Below are 23,309 nucleotides of genomic sequence, written 5' to 3' on the forward strand. Positions count from 1 at the left end.
GAGGCTGAACAAATGGAAGAAATTTTTTATATAGAAATAATAGTAATTACTTCGATTTGGACGTAAGTATAAGACATTATTGCAGAATGTAGTATTAAAATTTTATATCGGAGGCTAAACAAATAGAAGAAATTTTTAATATAGAAAATATAGTAATCACTTCCATTTGGACACAAGTATAAGACATTATTGCAGAACGTACTATTAAAATTTTATATCGGAGGCTAAACAAATAGAAGAAATTTTCAATATGGAAATAATAGTAATCACTTCGATTTGGACACAAGTATAAGACATTATTTTGCAGAATGTACTATTAAAATTTTATATCGGAGGCTAAACAAATAGAAGAAATTTTTAATATAGAAATAATAGTAATCACTTCGATTCGGACACAAGTATAAGACATTATTGCAGAACGTAGTATTAAAATTTTATATCAGAGGCTAAACAAATAGAAGAAATTTTTAATATAGAAATAATAGTAATCACTTCGATTTGGAAGTAAGTATAAGACATTATTGCAGAATGTACTATTAAAATTTTATATCGGAGGCTAAACAAATAGAAGAAATTTTTAATATAGAAATAATAGTAATCACTTCGATTTGGACGTAAGTATAAGACATTATTGCAGAATGTACTATTAAAATTTTATATCGGAGGCTAAACAAATAGAAGAAATTTTTAATATAGAAAATATAGTAATCACTTCGATTTGGACGTAAGTATAAGACATTATTGCAGAACATAGTATTAAAATTTTATATCGGAGGCTAAACAAATAGAAGAAATTTTCAATATGGAAATAATAGTAATCACTTCGATTTGGACACAAGTATAAGACATTATTGCAGAACGTAGTATTAAAATTTTATATCGGAGGCTAAACAAATAGAAGAAATTTTTAATATAGAAATAATAGTAATCACTTCGATTTGGACGTAAGTGTAAGACATTATTGCAGAACGTACTATTAAAATTTTATATTAAAAAATTACTCATTGTAAAGACCCCCATTGTCAATCGTTCCGACGTTTTTATTAACAATTGTATACGTTCGTTGTTCTATATATCCTATGCTTACGTCATTTATAATTTTCCTGCATCATATTAAATATATTTATTAAATTAACAACAATTTAATTCTATAAACAGCAAAATTTAACGTTTAAATATTGTTAAAGATAAAACGTTAATTACGTGATTATTTTGGTACAAATTTAATCTTGAGCTACGCGTGGAAAATCTGAATCTGCATCTTGAAATAGATAACACGTGGTGAGATCATCGAAACAGCATGACGTTCTAACGACGTTCTTGCCAACAGATGGCGAAATTTTCGAACTGCTCTCTCGCTGCTGAAATTGTGAGCTGTGTGCTTGATATAGCGTCGTCGCAGCTCGACGAATTAAGATCATACTTCATAGGATCAGTTCTGTAGTTGATCAGTTTTTTCTCTCTGTTCAAACTGAGAGTCGATGCAACCACGATGAGGAGGCGTAGCTCCTTTCCCTGAGCGTGAGGAAGACTCGGGAAGTTGACTTTGTTCAATTTCTCAGTCATCGATGATCGTTCATCCCTTGTACTTCGTGCAAGGGAGGTGGGAAGTGGAGCTTTCTGAGTGGCTGTTTAATTTATTTGAAAACAAAAAAGTATCTTAGATACGAGACGTTTATTTTGAAAGTGGCATAAGTCACTTTGTTTTTAAGTCGATATATTTAAGGGTTTGCGTTTTAACACGTTTAAAAATATGGGGATGCCAACTTTCGAGAAGATTTACTTGTATTTGTTATCTCAGGATAGTGATATTTTTCTCAGTATAAATAATTTCGCATATAAACATTAAAAATTCACCACTTTTCATTACGGTAAAGTGACTTGTGCCACTTTCAAAATAAACGGCTCATATGTTCTAAGTAAAGTAGACTTTTAGTTCTAGAGATATGAAATAACGAATTTCTAATTTAGTGGGAAGTAAATAACAAATTAGAATTCTAAATTCTTTAATTTTTGGGGTGGATTTTATAACTGCAACTCTTACAAATATTTATTTACAAGTTCTAGTAAATCAATCCGAATATCTCAAAAATGTTTAATATGATTGCTGCAGAAAGCTTTGAAATTTTGAATGAAGATCCATAGTTTAGTCATTATTATGTACAAAGATTAATTTTGTATAAAGATTAAGGAAAGTCATACGAAATATACTTTAATTTTGGCTGCAGGTGAAATGCGTTTGTTTCAAGTGAACTTTTTATGCTTCCGTTGTACCAACATTCGCGCGAAATGTGATTTACACTGAAAAAAAAAACGTTCGTTATAATGGTCACTTCTAATCATGGTCCAAGGAACACTATAATTGATACATTAACAATGCTGGGGGAACAGTACTACATTTCACATTTACGAAAACTGCATTACGCTGTTCCATTATTTATGCCATTCCGAATAAACCACCTTTCCGCTGCCTATCTCCATTGTTAAAACGTTTTGTTACATTAATATCCAACTTCGTGTGTGGTGGTGGTGTTGATGTACATAGAACATAAGATATTCAAGAACGATATCTACGTAAGAATTAAACAATTTTTGTGCATGTTATATTTTTATTTTTGCAGTTTAAATGCTACTGTGCCCTCAGTTCTTTAAAAACAGCAGAATTGTAGTTATTACATAGATTGAAAAAAAAATGAGAATACATTAGATAAATGTGAAGGGTTATATATGCTTTAATTACAAAAATAATATAAACTTAATATTGCTGCATATGATGTGGATAATTTGTACAATAAATTCGATAATAAAAAATGGATGGAAAAAGACAGCAGAATTATAGTTATTACATAGATTTAAAAAAAAAAGATGAGAATATATTAGATAAATGTGAAGGGTTATATATGCTTTAATTACAAAAATAATATAAACTTAATATTGCTGCATATGATGTGGATATATTTGTACAATAAATTCGATAATAAAAAATGGATGGAAAAAGACAGCAGAATTATAGTTATTACATAGAGATTTAAAAAAAAAAAGAAATGACAATACATTAGATAAATGTAAAGGGTTATATATGCTTTAATTACAAAAATAATATAAACTTAATATTACTGTATATGATGTGGATATATTTGTATAATAAATTCGATAAAAAAAATCGATGGAAAAAAGAAATTCACCACTTCGCAGTCGGTAGGACTCGAACCTACGCTCCCAGAGGGAATCTGATTTCTAGTCAGACGCCTTAACCACTCGGCCACGACTGCTCCTTGGAAACACTGCTTTCATTTATGAACGCCTTGTGCTACTACAGTAATAACTATTCACTCAATACAATTTTATTTCATTCTAAATAACTTTTGCTTGTGTTTTATTATATACAAACTGTCAAGGTTACGTCAAGGTTATGTGTTATGTGTTTTATTATATACAAACTGTAAAAAAGTATTTTAAAATATATAAAAACAACGTATACATTTATATATTCTTACTTTTATACGAAGTTACGAAATTCTATTTTAGGAAATCTTGCTGTTTAAATTCACATATGATACATTAACCAATATATATAAAAATATGTATACCAATTATTAGCGACTCCCTTTGTTACAAAATCCTTACAATTTATTTTCAAATTAACTTTCTATTCGCTCTAAACATCTTAAACGAAAACAAAAATGTTGTTCCTGCAAATGTAATTACAATGTAATTTACGCTGGAATGGATTCCACGACGTTCACAATATCTTTCATCGAAAAAAAAAGAAAATAAAAATTAGTCAAGAGAGTCGTGATATCGCACAACACAACGCTAAAATTAAAATACATATCTCCGTAACTAATATTTTTTCGATATCAATAGGTTAAAAAATGATTTTTTGTAAAGAGCTTCATCGATTGCCGCAGGAAAAAACATACGATCCGTTTGAAAAAAGAAATATTAACGACCGTCATACCTCTACCACGCGTCTGCCCGCAAAAAAATGCTTGATTAACAGGTCGAAAAATTGCGCAAGGGAAGAAGCAAAATAGAAAGCGGCTATATAATCTGGTCAACAAAGCAACGATCAGAGGCGTGAACGAAATACAAAGCGGCTAATTCGACAAACCGGAGCGTAGACAGGAGGGCGGCAGGGACGGGGAGGATGGGGTGGGCCCCCTGGCAAATCGGCACGTAATTACGGGCGTGGTTTGGGGGCTAATTACTGAAAGTAGCGTCAATGATGCACCGCGTTTTAGCAGCGCGAGCGATCGCCGACATATAAATTTACCCCTTAACTTCGTAATATCCCTTCTGCTCGCGCGACTAATGGCAGCGGTGTTTACACGGTAAACGCGCGTCGTTAGTTTCGTCCGGTGGAAGCTAAAGGCTTTATTTAACAGCAAACAGGAAGCATGTGCCACGCCGGATACGCGCTGTAACAGGGTATTGTAACCGCCACGGTGTTTCGGACGACATATAGCGCGAAGAAAAGCCGCGACCGAGCGGGTCCGAGGGAAAGCTAATCTGGTTTTTGGAGATGCTTCTTTAGGAACCCTTTCTTTGCTCTGCGGCAGCTCCTATAATTTTTCGCATCTATGGCTAGGTGTGTCTATAAGGCTATCGGGCTGGTGCTGCAACATTTTTTATATTTGATTAATATGTATTATATTGTTTATTTGATTAATATATATTATATTATATATTTGATTAAATTTTTGATTTGTATTTATATCTATATTATGTATTACATTACATATTTGATTAATATATGTTATATTATACTATATTATACTATATTATACTATATTATACTATATTATACTATATTATACTATATTATACTATATTATACTATATTATACTATATTATACTATATTATACTATATTATATTATATTATATTATATTATATTATATTATATTATATTATATTATATTATATTATATTATATTATATTATATTATATTATATTATATTATATTATATTATATTATATTATATTATATTATATTATATTATATTATATTAATATATTAATTATACAAAGACAAATTCCTCGGAGAACCACGCATCGCGGGAAACATTATTTCTACCCTTTATGGCAGGGCTGAGGCAGACCTGGACAGGTTTTAAATATTATGTGCATTTAAATATTATATGCTTTATGTATTATATATTTAATATTACGTGTTATATTATATAATATTATATAATTATTATATAATTTTATTATTATTATTATATATATATATATATATATATATATATATATATATATATATATATATATATATTTATTTATTTATTTATTTATTATTTATTTAATTATTACACTATTATATATATTTATTTTATTATTATTATATATAATTTTTTATTATTATATAATTTTCAAATTACATTATTTGAGATATATTACATTATTGTTTTTCCCCGTTCCTTCGCATCCTTTCCCGCTTTCAATCGAAACATTCCTGCGTCTCTTTGTAGTTCCCTCGTTCCGCCTTGTCTCAATGTTCTCCGAACTATTTTATAACGTTTGCAAGTCGCCTACCGCGTTTCCTGATCATGACAGTTGCACTCGGTTTGCGGAGATGCGGCTATTGTCTCGCTAAGCCGAAACGGAATTCTTTGCAAAATTAAGCTGTTCGCAACTTGAAAAGAAAGCGAACTCGCTTTGAAGAAAACCGGATGGAAGAAGAATACAAATTCCGTGGAAGGACGGAACAATTAATGTGCTCGAACCCTCGCGGATTAGTATGGTCGGTCTACATCAGAATTGAAAGGGAGAGATCGACCGCGTTTTTAATGCGAAGTAGAAACGATGCGTACTATCGAGGTTATACAGTAGTTTCGAGAATAATATATCTACTTAAAATTAGAATAGCGTAAATATACTTGCCTAGCTGTTAATTACTGCTAAAAATATACAGGGTGTCCCAGGTTTTAACGTTCAAACTTTGTTAGTGTATTCTATGGCACAAAGTAAGAAAAAAATGTTATGTAAACATAGGTCATATAAAGCTTTATGAAGAAGTTATAACAAAAATTCAGAATAGGAATAGTAATCGACTTGCTGTTACTGCGAGCATTGGCTTGAATAGATCAGCACATGCCGTGTGTTTATGTAAGCTGTATTTATTAATACATTTCGAAACGTATTAATAACCGTTGTTGACAATACATGATTGACATCGATCGAAGACTTTTTTATATTTTTTATTTTTTTTTTTAGTTGATTACTATTCCTATTCTGAATTTTTGTTATAACTTCTTAATAAAGCTCTATATGATCTATGTTTACATAACATTTTTTTCTTACTTTGTGCCATAGAATATACCGACAAAGTTTGAACATTAAAACCTGGGACACCCTGTATATTAGCCAGAAGAAGCTTTCAGTGAAGAAGCTTTAGCCTTGTTGGGATTATGGAATGAAAAAAACGCACACCAAAGTCCCCTTCTTTGTAGTATCCTGGTTCATTAGTCAGGAAGAACCCTGGTTGCAATTCGACTGGTCCACACGTTGTGTCTGATGTGGCCACTTGCAAGTAGGATATACTAATAGGTGCTGAAAATACGAGAAATAGTACAATTACTAAAACTTATATTAAGTTTTTATTATATTTATACTAATATACTATATACTATACACTAATACTACTACTACTATATACTAATATACTATATTAATATACTATATTATTATTTATATACTATATATTTATAGTATATATTATAGTTTATAGTATATTTATAGTTCATATTATATATTATATATTATATTACTATTTATACCCTATTATGTATTTATTATTATACTATTGGGTTGGCAACTAAGTAATTGCCGATTTGTTCAATGAAATAAAAAATTTTTTTTTACTTGGAACGAAGTTTAATCTGTAATGTACTTTTCATTTTGTTCGATGACCTTTTGCCATCTCTCCGACAACTTGAAAATTCCACGCTCGTAGAAAGTCTGATCCTTTTCGGCCAAAAACTGAGTTAAGTGAGATTTTACAGCGTCATCATTGTTAAAAGTTTTACCACGAAGGGAGTTGTCCACGGATCGAAATAAGTGGTAATCCGATGGCGCGAGATCAGGGCTATATGGTGGGTGTAACATCAATTCCCAACCAATATCCATCAATTTTTGCCAAGTGGACAAAGAGACGTGTGCGGCCTAGCATTGTCCTGCTGGAAAATGACGCCTTTACGATTGTTGGGATTATGGAATGAAAATGAATATGATTCTAATTCTTTTCTTAAAAAGACTTTATTTTATTCCTTTATTGAGAGTAGGTATATGGGCGAAAACGATCGAGCGACCAAACTCTACTGAGAGTCCGGTAAGAAAAAATGCTTCTTTTATACCCTTCTTGGGTTCGTCTTATCCACCAATCGGAGACGTTTATTTGTCGCGTTTCACATTCTATGCGTGACGCTGGGATCCCCAAACAGTCAGGGCACGATGTGTATCTAATGGTACCGGTGATGATGTATCGCGGTATCTATTATATACACTTTACATCACCGTCGTTGCCCACTGACGGAACCGACGAAAATGTAAACCGATATCTTAGTATCTTAGTACTAAGTAAACTATAGATTAATTTTTGTTCGAGGCTAAAATTTCCTTTTTTTTCAACAAGCCTAAACGCAATTTGCAAGATCAGGGCACAGTTTCGCGACGATTGCAATACGTGATCGTGCGAGCGTCTCGTCGAGTTTTATTTTTTATTATTATATTTTTGTATTATTATATTACAGTATTATAATATTTTTCCCTTCTGTTACTTCTATTTTTACCTTCTATTACAGCAAAATATATTTCTTTTGCCGAGCAAACATCGTCCAATTTCCTATCGATATTTTCCTTTTATTTATCAATTTTTATTCTATTAATTTACAACGCGAACGAATGCTATCCGCTGGTCCATGTTACACCCACTAGCCCATATTACATGTCAAAAAGATCATTTCCCACTTATCCGCGCGAGCGTATTATTATCCGAGGCTGTTGAAGCGAACAGCGCCGCCGCCGCGCGTAAATTCGCAATTACCGTAGCCGGCCAGATAAATTGCCAGAAGTATCGTCGGCTACGCACTCGACGAGCAAGGAGGGCGGAACAATTCTCATCCGAAATCACCTTATCATATTTCATAGCCCGTTACACCCTTATCAGTTTCCCGTTTCACCGACGCGTATCCTGCCGCGTCGGTTAGGGCGCGTATCGCGCATAAAATATTCACGCCTCGACTTCACGCTTCCTCGGTCACGCCCCTCGATGTTTAACGAGCCGCTTTCAATTCTGACTTTCGATTGCAACGAGGGAGGAAGGCTCGCCTCTTTTCTCGTACAAAGCACGACGGGGAAAGCCGCCTCCTCCCCGACCCGCGCGCTTCGAAGAGGCGGAGAACACACGCATATAGACCGGGTAGCACCGATTCACGGGCAGCCAACCGTGATGCCTGATAGCTTTGTTGCGGCAAACACGCAAATGAGAACCGCTGCAGAAAGACGCCCGCCAAGTAGAATAGGAGTGGAATCCTTTCGCGGGCTCGAAAGGATAACAACGCCGGAGTACAATGCCTAGTGTCATCCACATTCCTCGATTCCCGAGCGCGCATAGAACAGAGATTAAGAGAATCTGTTTCCCTTTCTTTCGTTCCCTCTTATTAGAGGCTCCGCGGTATCGTCGTGCTCGTCGACGTGTGCCGTTGCATTTCCGACGACGTCTTTGCTTAACGCTTTGTCGTGCTGTCACGTTTGGGAGACGTGGTCAGATAATCTGGTCAGAAATGATTATCGTGTCTGAGAGACGTGGTCAGATAATTTAACAAGAAATGATTATCACGTCTGAAAAAGTCGTGAAAAATAGGGTCAGAAATGATTATCACGTCTGAGAGACGTGGTCAGATAGTCTGGCCAGAAATGATTATCGTGTCTGAGAGACGTGGTCAGATAATCGAACCAGAAATGATTATCACGTCTGAAAAGATCGTGAAAAATCGGGTGAAAAAGTCGAGTCAGAAATGATTAGCACGTCTGAGAGACGTGGTCAGATAATCTGGTCAGAAATGATTATCGTGTCTGAGATACGTGGTCAGATAATTTAACCAGAAATGATTATCACGTCAGAAAAAATCGTGAAAAATCGGGTCAGAAATGATTATCACGTCTGAGAGACGTGGCCAGATAATCTGGTCAGAAATGATTATCATGCTGTGAGACGTGGTCAGATAATTTAACCAGAAATTATTATCACGTCAGAAAAAATCGTGAAAAATCGGAAGAAAAAAATCGGGTCAGAAATGGTTAGCACGTCTGAGAGACGTGGACAGATAATCGGCAGATATAATTGTCGCGTCTGAGAGTCGTGGTGAAAAGATCGGGTCAGAAATGATTATCATATCTGAAAGACATGATCAGATAATCGGGACAGAAATGAGTATCACGTCTGAGAGACGTGGCCAAAAGATCAGGTCAGAAGTGGTAATCATGTCTAAGAGACGTGGACAGATAATCGGTAGATATGATTATCACGTCTGAGAGACGTGGCCAAAAGATCAAGTCAGAAATGATAATCACGTCTGAGAGACGTGTATAGATAACCAGTAGATATGATTATCACGTCTGAGAGATATGGTGAAAGGATCGGGTCAGAAATGATTATCATATCTGAGAGACATGGTCAGATAATCGGGACAGAAATGAGTATCACGTCTGAGAGACGTGGCCAAAATATCAGGTCAGAAATGATAATCATGTCTAAGAGACGTGGACAGATAACCAATAGATATGATTATCAGGTCTGAGAGTCGTGATGAAAAGATCGTGCCAGAAACGATTATCACGTCTGAGAGACGTGGTAGAGTAGTGAAGATCGATGTAGAAAATTAGTGGAAGTACTAATGGAATATGCTACACGCGGCCGTTGTATTTTCGGAGGCTGCCCTGTCTCTAAATCCAGTTGAACGTGACGCCTCCAAACTTTCTTCACGGGCATTAACATTTCAATCTTTTGTTTCCTTCGTTCGTTGTCGGACTGCACGTGTTTCTATTAGGTTAGCCGGGAAGTTTGTGTGTTCCAAGATGCAGAACTAATTCCAGTTGGCAAGTTCGGTGGAAGGAGAGAAGCAGCGAAAAGGAACATTTTCGGCAGATTATGTTATTTCAGGAAACGCGCAAAATCCGATAGGAAAACGAGAAGAATGCAATTGAAGAACGCTTTTGTAAGATCTCGTTATTTTTCGGTATTTTTCGCTCAACGATTCATTCACGCTCGGCATTTTAGTAAATTTTCGTTGTAGGCTCAGACCAAAAAGTCGAACAACGAGAGTCTTTTACATTCTTTTTTTTGTCATTCCAAGTAATAGCAAAATTTAAACAAAAGCGTCTAGTCATCGAATGTATACAGATCGAATAGGAATCTAATATATATATAGTCTAATAGATTTATTATAATTATTAGATATTATAGATTACTATTATAGTAATCTATATTATTATAATATCTATTATTATAATTATTATATATAGATTACTAATCTACGGGAATAGACTATTTCCCGTAGCACCTAAAAAAAAATTCAAGTCGTTTAGTTCAATCTAAAAATAAATTACTGCATTTTAAATGGCGTACGTACGCTTTCGTGAACCGCCGTACGTGTCCGTTCTCTATAATTTCGCTGTCTTTCTTCCAGCAACTATGTTTAAGCGTCGGTTACGAGCGATACTAGCATTCCAAGTGGAGGGGGTGGCGGAGGAGGGTATTGTAATAGAATTATATCACATTCCTTCCACCTAATCCGCGTACATTCTCTTCACTAGCTTCGTTGTTACGAGAATTCCAGAAGTTGTACCAGGTGATGCGAACGTGATTAAGGATGAACACGTAGTTTTCCAGACGTTTGCAACGGCTGAAATAATTGCCCGACGTTACATGGCATTGCTACGGGCTTTTAGACTGTTCAAAGCTTTCAATGCAACGAGGAATATTCGGCGAACGACCCAACGAAACCAGCGAGACTGATTCGTAAGTTTCCTGTATTCTAGCAGCACGACTTGTCTGCGTGACTGCTGTAACTTCTCGACGAGCGTTGCGACTCGTTTTTATGATTCCCAAATTGTCCACTTTCGCGCACAGTCCGAGCGCGAATTAGGGAGACTTTGGTGCACGTTGAAGCGAGCACGCCGACGCGCGGGATTGCGAGACATATTTCTTTTGGCGATTTAAAGCTAAGCGAACTAGACTTTCTGACATTGAAGAAAATATTCAAGCCATTCGGACAGAATATTCTAAAGTTGTTGCTGTATTAAAAAGTCGCCGAATATTCCCGCGACCGACTTTAAATTCTCCCTAATCGACGCTCAGTTCGTACACAAAAATGGACAAATTTGGAAGAGGAGATGCGAATTAAAAACTCCCGATCTGCAACTTCGATTTTTAGGGTTTTGGCCGTGATTTATGACTTTTTTATTTACCAATGTGCACCGTATCCACGCTATAGGCTCGGAGAAATCAACAAATTGGCCTACGAATGGAAGACGCGACGGTTATTCTCATGGTTGAACTTCGATTTTTAGGGTTTTGGCCGTGATTTATGACTTTTTTATTTACCAATGTGCACCGTATCCACGCTATAGGCTCGGAGAAATCAAGAAATTGGCCTACGAATGGGAGACGCGACGGTTATTCTCACGGTTGAACGGTAAAGCATTCGCGACACTAAACGAAACGAAAACTCCCGATCTGTAACTTCGATTTTTAGGGTTTCGGTCGGGATTTATGACTTTTTTATTTACCACTGTGCACCGTATCCACGCTATGAGCCCGCAGAAATCAACAAATTGGCCTATGAGTGGGAGACGCGACGGTTATTCTCATGGTTCAACGGTAAAGCATTCGCGACACTAAGTGAAACGAAAACTCCCGATCTGCAACTTCGATTTTTAGGGTTTTGGCCGTGATTTCCGGCTTTTTTATTTACCAATGTGCACCGTATCCACGCTATAGGCTCGGAGAAATCAACAAATTGGCCTACGAATGGGAGACGCGACGGTTATTCTCATGGTTGAACGGTAAAGCATTCGCGACACTAAACGAAACGAAAACTCCCGATCTGCAACTTCGATTTTTAGGGTTTCGGTCGGGATTTATAGCTTTTTTTATTTACCACTGTGCACCGTATCCACGCTATGAGCCCGCAGAAATCAACAAATTGGCCTATGAGTGGGAGACGCGACGGTTATTCTCATGGTTCAACGGTAAAGCATTCGCGACACTAAGTGAAACGAAAACTCCCGATCTGCAACTTCGATTTTTAGGGTTTTGGCCGTGATTTCCGGCTTTTTTATTTACCAATGTGCACCGTATCCACGCTATAGGCTCGGAGAAATCAACAAATTGGCCTACGAATGGGAGACGCGACGGTTATTCTCATGGTTGAACGGTAAAGCATTCGCGACACTAAACGAAACGAAAACTCCCGATCTGCAACTTCGATTTTTAGGGTTTTGGTCGGGATTTATGACTTTTTTATTTACCAATGTGCACCGTATCCACGCTATGGACCCGGAGAAATCAACAAATTGATATATGAATGGGAGACGCGACGGTTATTCTTATGGTTGAACGGTAAAGCATTCGCGACACTAAGCGAAACGAAAACTCGTTTAGCCATAACAGTTTCTAGTGCGGATAAGGCTCGACCATCCCGGAATTACGTACAAATGGATAACGTTATCCACTCGGCGGGCGCCACTAAATCGTTTTATCCCGGGCTAGTAGTATGCCGGCGTTTATTCAAGTTCAGCTTGCCGGGCCATTTTTCTGAAACTGTTCCGACTGGGGGCCATTACCAGCTCGAGTCGCGGAGAACGTTAAACCGTTCCGGCTATCGTCATTGCGATACGACGCAACTTCTGTCCCACGGGAAGCCTCTCCACTCTTAAATACGCGGTAGTTAACTCGCTCCCCCGAAATCCTGACTCGTTCCGTTTCCTTCCGTGAAATGTTGGAGGGCCGAAGCTCTCCCCGAGTTCCGCACAGAGCTTTCGCTGGGCGCGCAACGAATCCGATTTCGTTGCTCCTAGCCGTCGCGAGTCACTTGTTATCGCCGGTGATTTAAGCCTCGAAAATTGTTCTCGCTTTACTTTGCGGCTATCTCCGCTCGCTCCTCCGAATCGGATCACTTTTTATCAACCGTGTTCGCGTTTCTTCTCGCGACCGTCTCTTCGTCCGTGACACCAGCGCGTTCCATCGTTTAATTAATTAGCCGGCTAGAAATAGTTAGTATTGTCGCTAGGTTCTCGAGTGACTTAATCGTCGAATTCTTCGACTTTCTGGTCACAGTTTTTGGCAACGTCTTGTACGGATGACTAACGAAAAATAAATAATAATGAAGCGAATTTTATCGGGCACTGTCGAACAAATATTCTCGATGAAATAATGTTAAATTTATCCTCATAAAATGTTAATATGCGATGATTAGATGCAATAGAATAAAGAATCATTTGAATAATAATTATTCGAATAAATAGATGGAATAATTTAACGACTTAATGATTTTAATGAATTATTCGAATAGATAGAATAATTTATGGCGAATAATAAATTATTGGAATGAAATGCTCGACTGGAAATTTTTTGTATTTTTAATGTATATTTATTTAAATATATAATTATATTTAAATATTATATTATATTATAACATAAAATATAATATATTATAATATATATTATATTATAATATAAAATATAATATATTATAATATAAAATATAATATATTATAATATATATATTATATATAATATTATATTATATTTTTATTATATTTTTAATTACACCGGCGTTCGAATACTTTTGCATACTAGTGTACGCATGTGCATCGTTTTAAGTGCTCGTTTATTGCTTAGATGGTATCCGACGAAATCGATGTGCATACATTGAATATTTCATCGAGAAATATTCCATTCCTTTTTGTCGCGTCGACAACCGCAAGATTTTAATTTCAAATCATTTTGGAAAATTAGACTTTCATATCCATCGTTGCTCTAGCGCAATTCAACCTCTTGTAACCGCCCCTGGAAATACAGACAATGGAAAATTAGCACGGCGAATAAAAGAACGAAATTCCTGTAGACAATCGAGACCATTCTCACCCTGTTTGAATATTCTATTATAGTTAAGAGAATCATTACCGTTCCGCGAAACCCGGCAGTTTTTATTCGCAGAACGGTTTCACCTGCAAAACCGAATGAAGTGATACTCTCGCTCCCCCCTCCCCCCTCCGCTTACGTTTATATAGGCCAGAGCGTTTATTGCATTTATATAATTACATTATTTTTACTTGCGAGATTGATAAATTTATAATTCAACGAAAACACAACGAAAAGTCGATATTTTGGCACTCTGCCTGTCAGTTTTTATAGGCTTATATTTTATATAATTTTGTTATATCATATTTTATTATGTCTTATATAATTTTATTCTATCATATTTTATTGTATTCTATATTTGTTTCATACTTTGTATTATATTTCATATTTGTTTCATATTTTATATATTATATTTCATATCTGTTCCACATTCTATATTATTTTGTTATATCATATATATTTATTTATATATATTTTGTTATACATATAATATATGTATATGTATAGAGTAAGTGTGAGTAGTATTTGTATTATATTTCATATTTGTTTCATATTTTATATATTATATTTCATATCTGTTCCACATTCTATATTATTTTGTTATATCATATATATATATATGTATGTATAGAGTAAGTGTAAGTAGTATTTGGCTTACAGAAACATACGCGCGTGTACGGTCACTTCGCATTGCGCTTTTTAATGAAATTCGCGCTTCCAGAGATGCGATATTTTGAGAAAACTAAACAAGTTCGAGTTGAAGAATAATAGTTACATAGCTGAAGCTGTCAATTTATCGTCAACAAACGGTCCTATTTTCTCCGTGAAAATTCTCTTTCATTGAGAGAAGCCGCAGTAATACCAGCGCTAACCCTAGTGCTCCGCACACAACTGTAACATAATAGCCAATAAATGGCCGCGTGAACCGTACGAACCACGAACCTCTATCCGAGGATCTTTCGAAACAGGCACAACACGGACCGTCCCCGTCGGTCCTACTACCCTAACAGGAATGCCCCGCGAGCCCATAAAAATTACCCCTGTAAACACACCGTAATCCGTCCGATTCTAGCGCGGCCAGCGGTCATAAACTTGAGCGTAAACACCTGTACGGAAAAGCTCGGGGGCCGTTCCTTCGGACGCATAAAGCACATTGTCCCCAAAGGACGAGGATTGTGGATAGCGAGAAGCAGGATCCTCTCGGATGTCGCCGGAGTACAATGCAGCATACTTGGCCGGCTCGCAGGACACCAATGTAGCCATCGTTATTGCTACTTTATTGCTCGTAAATCCTCCGCCGCGGCGTGCGCATCCTGCCGTAGAAGGATACGAGCGTATCTTTTAACAGGCGTCTCTCGCCGGTTCGATGCCGTCCTGATGCCATCCCGTACCAGCGAGAACGAAACGAAACGAAACGAAACGAAACGAGCGTCCGTCCGTCCGTTCGACGACCAGGCCGAAGAATTCGAGCCGTCAACCCTTCCGCTGCTCTCCGGATCCGTTCTACTATTTTCTAATTAACTTCTGGATACAATTGATGCCTGCTCGTTAAGGATTAACCCTTTGCACTCCGCTGTCCCCTCTCGTGGGACATCGTAATTCTAGCATATCACTCGGATGTCCCCTCTTCTGGGACATTAAAGTTTATTAGCGATTACGGGGAATTGAGTTATTTCAGCGCAACTTTTTCAGACATGCATGTTTCCCTGAAGTTTTCTCTTGAAATGGCGCAAGAAATCGAATCAAAATATAGTAAAATTACTAAGTATATACAAGAAATGTCAGCGGGTTTTGACGAGAACGTGAGAGGCGTGCTCACGACGGTCCGAGCACTTCAAAGGCGCCACTTGAAAAGAGCGATAAGGCAAGTTTGTAGAAGAAAGATCGGTACGCGAACATAGCACGCGCTGTATAGTGAGATTTATAACCATAAAATCTGGAGGAAAAGATTTTCGAAGCTGAACTCGGTCTGGTTTGAAGCGTCGAGCGGTATAGATAGATCTAACGAGTGAGAAAATCGGAAAAGTGATTCTTCTCTTGGTAAATAAATTGTTTGGTAAAAGTTTTTTTGGTAAATATCATCTTGCGAGTTAGTAATAACAATTAGAAATTTTCAACCTATGTATTTATTCATATTTTTTATTAGAACAATGGCAAAACGTTCAAACACGAATGAGTCTCATGACACAAATAGTAGCGAAGATGAGCTCCAGATAGACGTTTATACAGATATGTTAGAAAGACTAACTGTAGAAGGTTTTCTTCTACAGTTAGTCTATCGTTTTGATAGCAGTGACAGTGATATCGTCCAAGCAACAAGGCGACGAGAGAAAGAGTTCGCGTAGATAGCGATTACAACGACAAAACAAAATTATAAAACAAACAATAACAAAATTATAAAAAATGAAATATTGATTTTTTGCAAATTTCTCGATTTCAGCCAAATTCATATAAGTCCAATATCATACTAATATGTTAGTTCCAAAACCATACTAAATAATACGAGGGTCTGTAAATGCCCGTTTCTGTCAAAAAGTGGCGCCGAGTAGCTGCTAGCCAACGTCCAGAATGGTTCGGAGTGCTAAGGGTTAACCATCCTCGCGAGGGAATGTTCGGCGTCGCCACCAATTTTTATAGATCTTCGTAGAAATCTTGTGCACCCTGCTGCTCTATTCGAAGCTGATACAATAATTCATAAATTGGACGGTGGATTTTTATGCGAAATTTAGCTTGTTTGCGTTGATTTCAAGACGTAGGAGTCACAGGGATATTTATTTGTTTCATTGTTTACTTTAACGAGTTCGATAAGTATACAAGAATATTTTTAATCTGGTAATTTTTGTTTAAAAATACTCTTCGTATCTGGTAATTTTTGTTATAAGTTTGTACAATTTGCAGTGTTTATTGATTATGCATTCGAAGGGAAAATGATGGGGTAGTTTATTGGCTTCTGTTTTTTGCGTGATTCACGCTGGAATTGTCGAGAATTAAACGCGACTTGTGTGGATTGTATTATAACAAGATTATGTTATATTATTATATATATTATTATTATTATTATATTATATATATTATTGTTATTATATTATATATATTATTATTATTATTACATGATTATATTATTACATATATCACATATATTGACAAGATTCGACAAAATCGAAAATGAAGAACAAAATTTCATAGATAAGAATGAAGAGAATAAAGCATAAAAAATCAGTCGATGCTTCGTCGTCGCGAAAATCGAAAATGCCGAGAAGAAATTTTTTTAAAAGATATTCGCGAACAAAAGTGACCCTTAAATATGTATAATTCAAATATCTAATTGTTACATGAACGAATAAAATGAAATTATCGTAACATTTTATATAATTTATCGATTACCACGTTTTATGCGTTCCGTCATGTTTCTTCATCGCGCGAAAAATGCAATGTGCAGAGATGAAAAGAAATCGCTCGAGGCAGGGGGAGGTAGAACGGTGAGAGCAGTCTCCGGTTGCTGCGCTCTAATGCAGTACTTTGTTTTGAAACGCGATATAACACTTTCATCATAAATGGTAAAACATGATCCTGAAGGCTCTCAACGTCTTCTTAAAGCTGGCCCTTCTACTCGCGGGGAAGTTTAAAGATTCGGTTTACTCGGTATGAAACAACGAAGTCGTGAAGTTGAGAACATTTTGAAAAGTCACAGTACTATGATTTTGCTTTAAAAAATTGGTGGGATTTACCCTACTTGAAGATCAAGCAAATTACTGTTACATTTCTCTCGGAAATGCCAAATTTCGGGTTGTTGTGAATTTCTCTGTGCTTGCTAGTCATACGCCTGTGTAATTTATTGCTACGTCGATGCGAAAAGTCGTGTCATGTTGCCTGCGAATTGCCTTCGAATCGTGTCAAGTGGCCCCCGAATTGCCTTCGAATAGGAGCACGTGGCCTCCGAATTGTCTTCGAATTGTGTCACGTGGCCTCTGAATTGTCTTCGAATAGAGGCACGTGGCCTCTGAATTGCCTTCGAATCTTGTCATGTCGCCTCCGAATTGCCTTCGAATAGAAGTGACCTCCGAATTGCCACCGAATTGCCTTCGAATAGTGTCACGTGGTCTCCGAATTGCCTTCGAATAGTGGCCTGTGGTCTCCGAATTGCCTTCGAATAGAAGTGGCCTCCGAATTGCCAACGAATTACCTTCGAATTGTGGCACGCGGCCTCCGAATTGCCACCGAATTGCCTTCGAATAGTGTCACGTGGTCTCCGAATTGCCTTCGAATAGTGGCATGTGGTCTCCGAATTGCCTTCGAATAGAAGTGGCCTCCGAATTGCCAACGAATTACCTTCGAATTGTGGCACGCGACCTCCGAATTGTCATCGAATTGCCTTCGAATCGTGGCACGTGACCTCCGAATTGCCTTCGAATAGTGGTCTATGGTCTCCGAATTGCCTTCTAATAGAGGTGGCATCCGAATTGCCATCGAATTGCCTTCGAATCATGGCACATGGTCTCCGAATTGCCTTCGAATCGTGTCACGTGGCCTCCGAATTGCCTTCGAATCGTGTCACGTGGCCTCCGAATTGCCTCCGAATCATAGCGAAAAATTAGAAATAAAAGTGTTAAGTCATCTAGTTTCCACAAAAACGAGCCGCGAGGCCCAAAAACTCGCGACTTAGTATTCTGAAATCTGTCGATTCCAATTCCGACCTGCGAACATTTCAGAAATTACTGTATTTAGATCGATACAAAGGAGGCCGACAATTATAATTGAAAATGCTATTTCCATAACTCTGTTAGAAAAAAAACAACAAAAAAAAACAGTTATTTTGTGTTTCGCATTCGGTGCATCGGGAAACGATTTCATTCCGAGCGAAACTCGATCAGCTGGCCAGTGAATTGGTCGGACCGTATCTTTTTTTTCGCTCCGTTTCCCTTGGTTTTGCGCGGCCGTTTAAAGATTAAACTCATCGGGCGTGCCCGATCACGTTCATTGATATTCCGCGGTCGCTTCTCCTCGTCATTCCCATGGGAAACGATGAAAAGACATTTCCGTCGCTGTTCGATAAATCGCGGACCACGTATGTAAACGGATCGAGCCAGCCGCGCGTATGTGTGCATGTGTGTGTGTGCGAGTGTGCCGGAACCGTCCGGTAAAATAAACTTTCGGCGCAGCGGCATCCTAATTCCTGGGTGGCCGGCAAAGAAACGATGCACACTTCTGTTGCTCGACTAACGAGCGCGCACGCACTAGAACAGCCGCCGATAATTCCCGCAGAAATCCGTTATCACTGCGCGGAGCTTTCGACTCTCGTGTATGACGGATGCCGTTAATTGCTCCACTCGAAAAGCCGCGAGCAATTCTTTTTAATTTGCCCGCGCTGCCGGTCGTGTGATGGACGTCGTTCGAAATTATTTTCCCTCCTTGCGATTCTAATGGTACGAATTATTATTACACAATCTGCGCGATATTTGCGCGCTGGAAATATGCTGAACGCCAATTTAGCAATTTTTTTCTTGCGAGAATATGTTTTTTTATTTATTACTTTACGCGCGTACGCGAGCCGTTCGGTTGCCAGGTCGATGAACTCTGCTTTTTGAAATATTCTCAATTTAAGGGTCGAAGCGATTGGTTCGGTCTCAGCTTTTTGTATTTGTAATCAATTACTCAAATAATGCTGATCGACGGTATTAAACAAGAAAATCTTTTCGGTCACGGAACGATGAATAATTTATTTCAGAAGTTATTTTATTTCATCAAGGATATTCTATCTTGTTCATTCTACGTGGCTTTGTATGAAAGCTAAGTCTGTGTTTATGCATTATACGATGTTTATTTAAATTTTCATTTTAAAGGGAATTTTGAGAAACGATGTATAATTATTTCGTCGCGTTTCTCCACTTTTTTATGGAGTTATTTTGGCGTAAGAAAATTGTGCAGACTTTGTTCAACGTGTAACATTCCTGGTATTCCAATATACGTAGTAACATTCAATTTGTTCAATATATTACAATAAAAATTATATATATTTTATAGGACATATTATTTACATATATTCTTATAGGATAAAATATTCTATACATATTTCTGATAAAAAAACAATCATGGAAACATATGTTTTGAATACTTCGACGACTTACAGCACTTTAAAAATTGATAGTAAATCTTAGTAATCGGCTCGCAATAAACAAAAATAATGAATTCTATTTCAAAATACGTTAAACAAATGGACTCGGTTATTTACTTACGTTTCAAATATTACGATTTCGTTCATTACACATCTATAATAATTTATTACACACGTTTTCTCCATAATAATGGCCGAGAATTATATTTGCAGCCGCCACAGTGTGCAAATTCCGTGGAACAAAGTGGATCGGCTCGATAAAATTCGACCTGTTGACGCAACCGTATAAAATCGCGAACGTGTAAGCCACCGGGGGTGATTTCTAGGAGCTCTCTGCCAATTTCCCGATCCCTCGGCGAAGCAGCCCGGCCCAAGTAGCCCCGTTGCATCCTCTCCTCGAACTTCGAATAAATATCCGGCAAAGGAAAAGTCTCGCGGCGAAAACTTCCAAGGACTCGATCCTCGTTTTTTCCCCGGGGTTCGAACGGGCCCCCGGTAAAGCCGAACTTCCAGTTTCGCTCGTTCGCTTTTATTAAAATCAAGCCGCCGGAGCCCAGTGCAAACGGAGAAACTTTTATGCTTCCGGTGAAATTGTCGCCGTAATCAAAACACCGAGTTCGTCGCGCTCGCCGACCACGTTCCCGCAACCGTCGCTGATTTTCAACGTTTCAACGGCGCGGAAGGAATTTCGATGTCGGCCACCACCCCATCTTCTCGACCTTGTTTACGTATAGTTCGGCAAGCTTGTATCCGTCGGCATGCGAAATCGATCGTTTCGTCGAAAAAATGCGAAGAACCAGTCCTTTCGCTGGGGTGATTTTTTCGAAGATATCGATTCATTCGAAAATCGACGACTTGGGCAGATTCTTCGAGCTTCGCGGCTCGCCTTTATGGTTGCCGATATCTCGTGAGCGAGAGAGAGAGAGAGAGAGAGAGAGAGAGAGAACAAAAATTGGGGCAGTTGGCAAATTTAAAAGCCGCGGCCAGCATATCGGTGTAAATTAATACGAATGCACAATAATGCCAGAATAAACACTGCCTTAGCTTTTCTCTAGTTTCTAATTTTTACACACGAAAATTTGTTTAACATATTGGCCAGGTTCTTCCGATTAAAATGAGTCCCAACACGACATGCTTCAAACATACTTTATTTATTCAATTATAGCTGTCCAAACTATATCATGTCAATAAAAAATGAGAGTAAGTTCTTTTCGTTAATAACTCGCAAACAAAGCGGCGAATTGCGTCAGCGCTAAGGAAAAAAGTTACTCCGAGTGACCTCAGAAACCCCTCATTTTACGAGACATTGTGACAAAAATGTCTCGCAATCCGGAAATGGCGGGTTCCTCGGATCATTTGAAGCAACTTCTTCCTTTACAAAAATGTTCTCCGAGGCACCGTTAACGAGTTATCAACGAAAAACAGTGACCAATAAGAATCGAGTACGGCTGACGCGAGGCGGCCCAGCCAACCAGCGCGCGAAGCCCAGTTCCGTCCACTGGCTCGGTCTCCTCGCGCCAGCCGAGCTCGCCTCTCATTGGTCACTGTTTTTCGTTAATAACTCGTTAACGGTGCCTCGGAGAAAATGTTTGTAAAGGAAGAAGTTGCTTCAAATGATCCGAGGAACCCGCCACTTTCGGATTGCGAGACATTTTTGAGTATATTACTATATATTACTCTACGTATTGTACATATTGTATAATCTCTACATCTCTACTCTACATATTGTATAATCTCTACATCTCTACTCTACATATTGTATAATCTACCTGTATATTACTCTATATATTGTATATATTGTACATATATCGCTACGAAAGGTTTTGGAGTTCCACTCAGTTGGCAACTACATGTACACTCGTAACGGTCGAAACGCCGCAGCGACGTTATAGAGAGTAAATAAACAATGCCGTTAAATCTGCCGGACTTTCGAGTTAAATCGTAACAAAGGGTTTCGTTGGGTCCAGGATGAATACGGTAACCAGCTTAAACGCGGCCGCCAGTTTTCGCGTTCGACGGTTGTTTCCAATAGACGAATATAATTTCCGACGGTTGTTTGCCGTGGGAACGTATTAATACCTTCCAGTACGGGCTGGCTCGGCGTCCGCCGTTAAATAATTACAGTGTGTAACGTTGAAACAGATTCGGCGAGCCTTCACGTCCCATCGAACCGGCAACGAATTCTGCAACGAAATTGCCCGTTCGCGTCCCTTCTTCGTCGGGCCCCCGCGTGCCGCGGTTACCATTTTCCAAGTGACGCACGATCACGGCCCGATGACAATTAATTGACGGAAATTGATTTCACGACCGGCGGATGCACCACAGTCGCGCTGTGTTATTCGCGATAATGCGTACACGATGTTACATTTTCCCACTTGTAATCGGAGAACGGATATCGCGGAAACAGTAGGATAACGTTACACGCGAATTCACCGTACGGACGATCTGCTGTCGAGATGACATGTGAAAGGTGATCCCCGAACGGCGCGTCATTGTACCTCCGTTCAATGCAACCGGTGACGGTCCTAATTAGTTGCTTTTTCATTGAAAATACTGCACGGCCCGTGCGCCGCGCATCTGCGCGTACCGCTAACGATCTGCCATGGAGAATGAAAGTAGGTTTCTTTTTTTAATAATATACATACATACGTACCTTCTTTGACGTTGCCTTGAATATTTTGCTAATGCTTTTTGTTTGTTACAGTTAAAATTTGTGTAACGAAATGAAACGATATGGTGTAAAATATGTCGTGTTTGGTGTCATTTTAATTGGAGAAACCTGACCAATTATTATTTAAAAAATTTTTGTACGTAACAAATTAGAAATGAAGAAAGTTAGGCCATCGTTTTTATGCTAGCATTACCAATGTTTTCATAGTAATGTACACTGGCATGCTGGCCATTGCCTTCCAGGGATGTAATTTTACCCGAGTTTCGTTCTCTCTCTCTCTCTCTCTCTCTCTCTCTTTCTCTCTCTCTCTCTCTCTCTTTCTCTCTCTCTCTCTCTCTCTCTCTCTCTCTCTCTCTCTCTGTCACTATCACG

General features: G+C 37.9%; 2 non-coding genes across 2 annotated transcripts; one reads left to right on the top strand and one right to left on the bottom strand.

The window, feature by feature from the left end:
* Positions 1-1,413: 1,413 nt before the first annotated feature.
* Positions 1,414-1,629, top strand: LOC117225626 (small nucleolar RNA U3). Its single transcript, XR_004491551.2, has one exon. It is a non-coding gene; the product is annotated as a small nucleolar RNA U3 (small nucleolar RNA).
* Positions 1,630-3,190: 1,561 nt separating this feature from the next.
* On the bottom strand, positions 3,191-3,272 carry TRNAS-AGA (transfer RNA serine (anticodon AGA)). The gene has a single exon. It is a non-coding gene; the product is annotated as a tRNA-Ser (tRNA).
* Positions 3,273-23,309: the final 20,037 nt, after the last annotated feature.

Source organism: Megalopta genalis, chromosome 6, assembly GCF_051020955.1.
Source record: "Megalopta genalis isolate 19385.01 chromosome 6, iyMegGena1_principal, whole genome shotgun sequence".
Taxonomy (NCBI): Eukaryota; Metazoa; Arthropoda; class Insecta; order Hymenoptera; family Halictidae; genus Megalopta; species Megalopta genalis.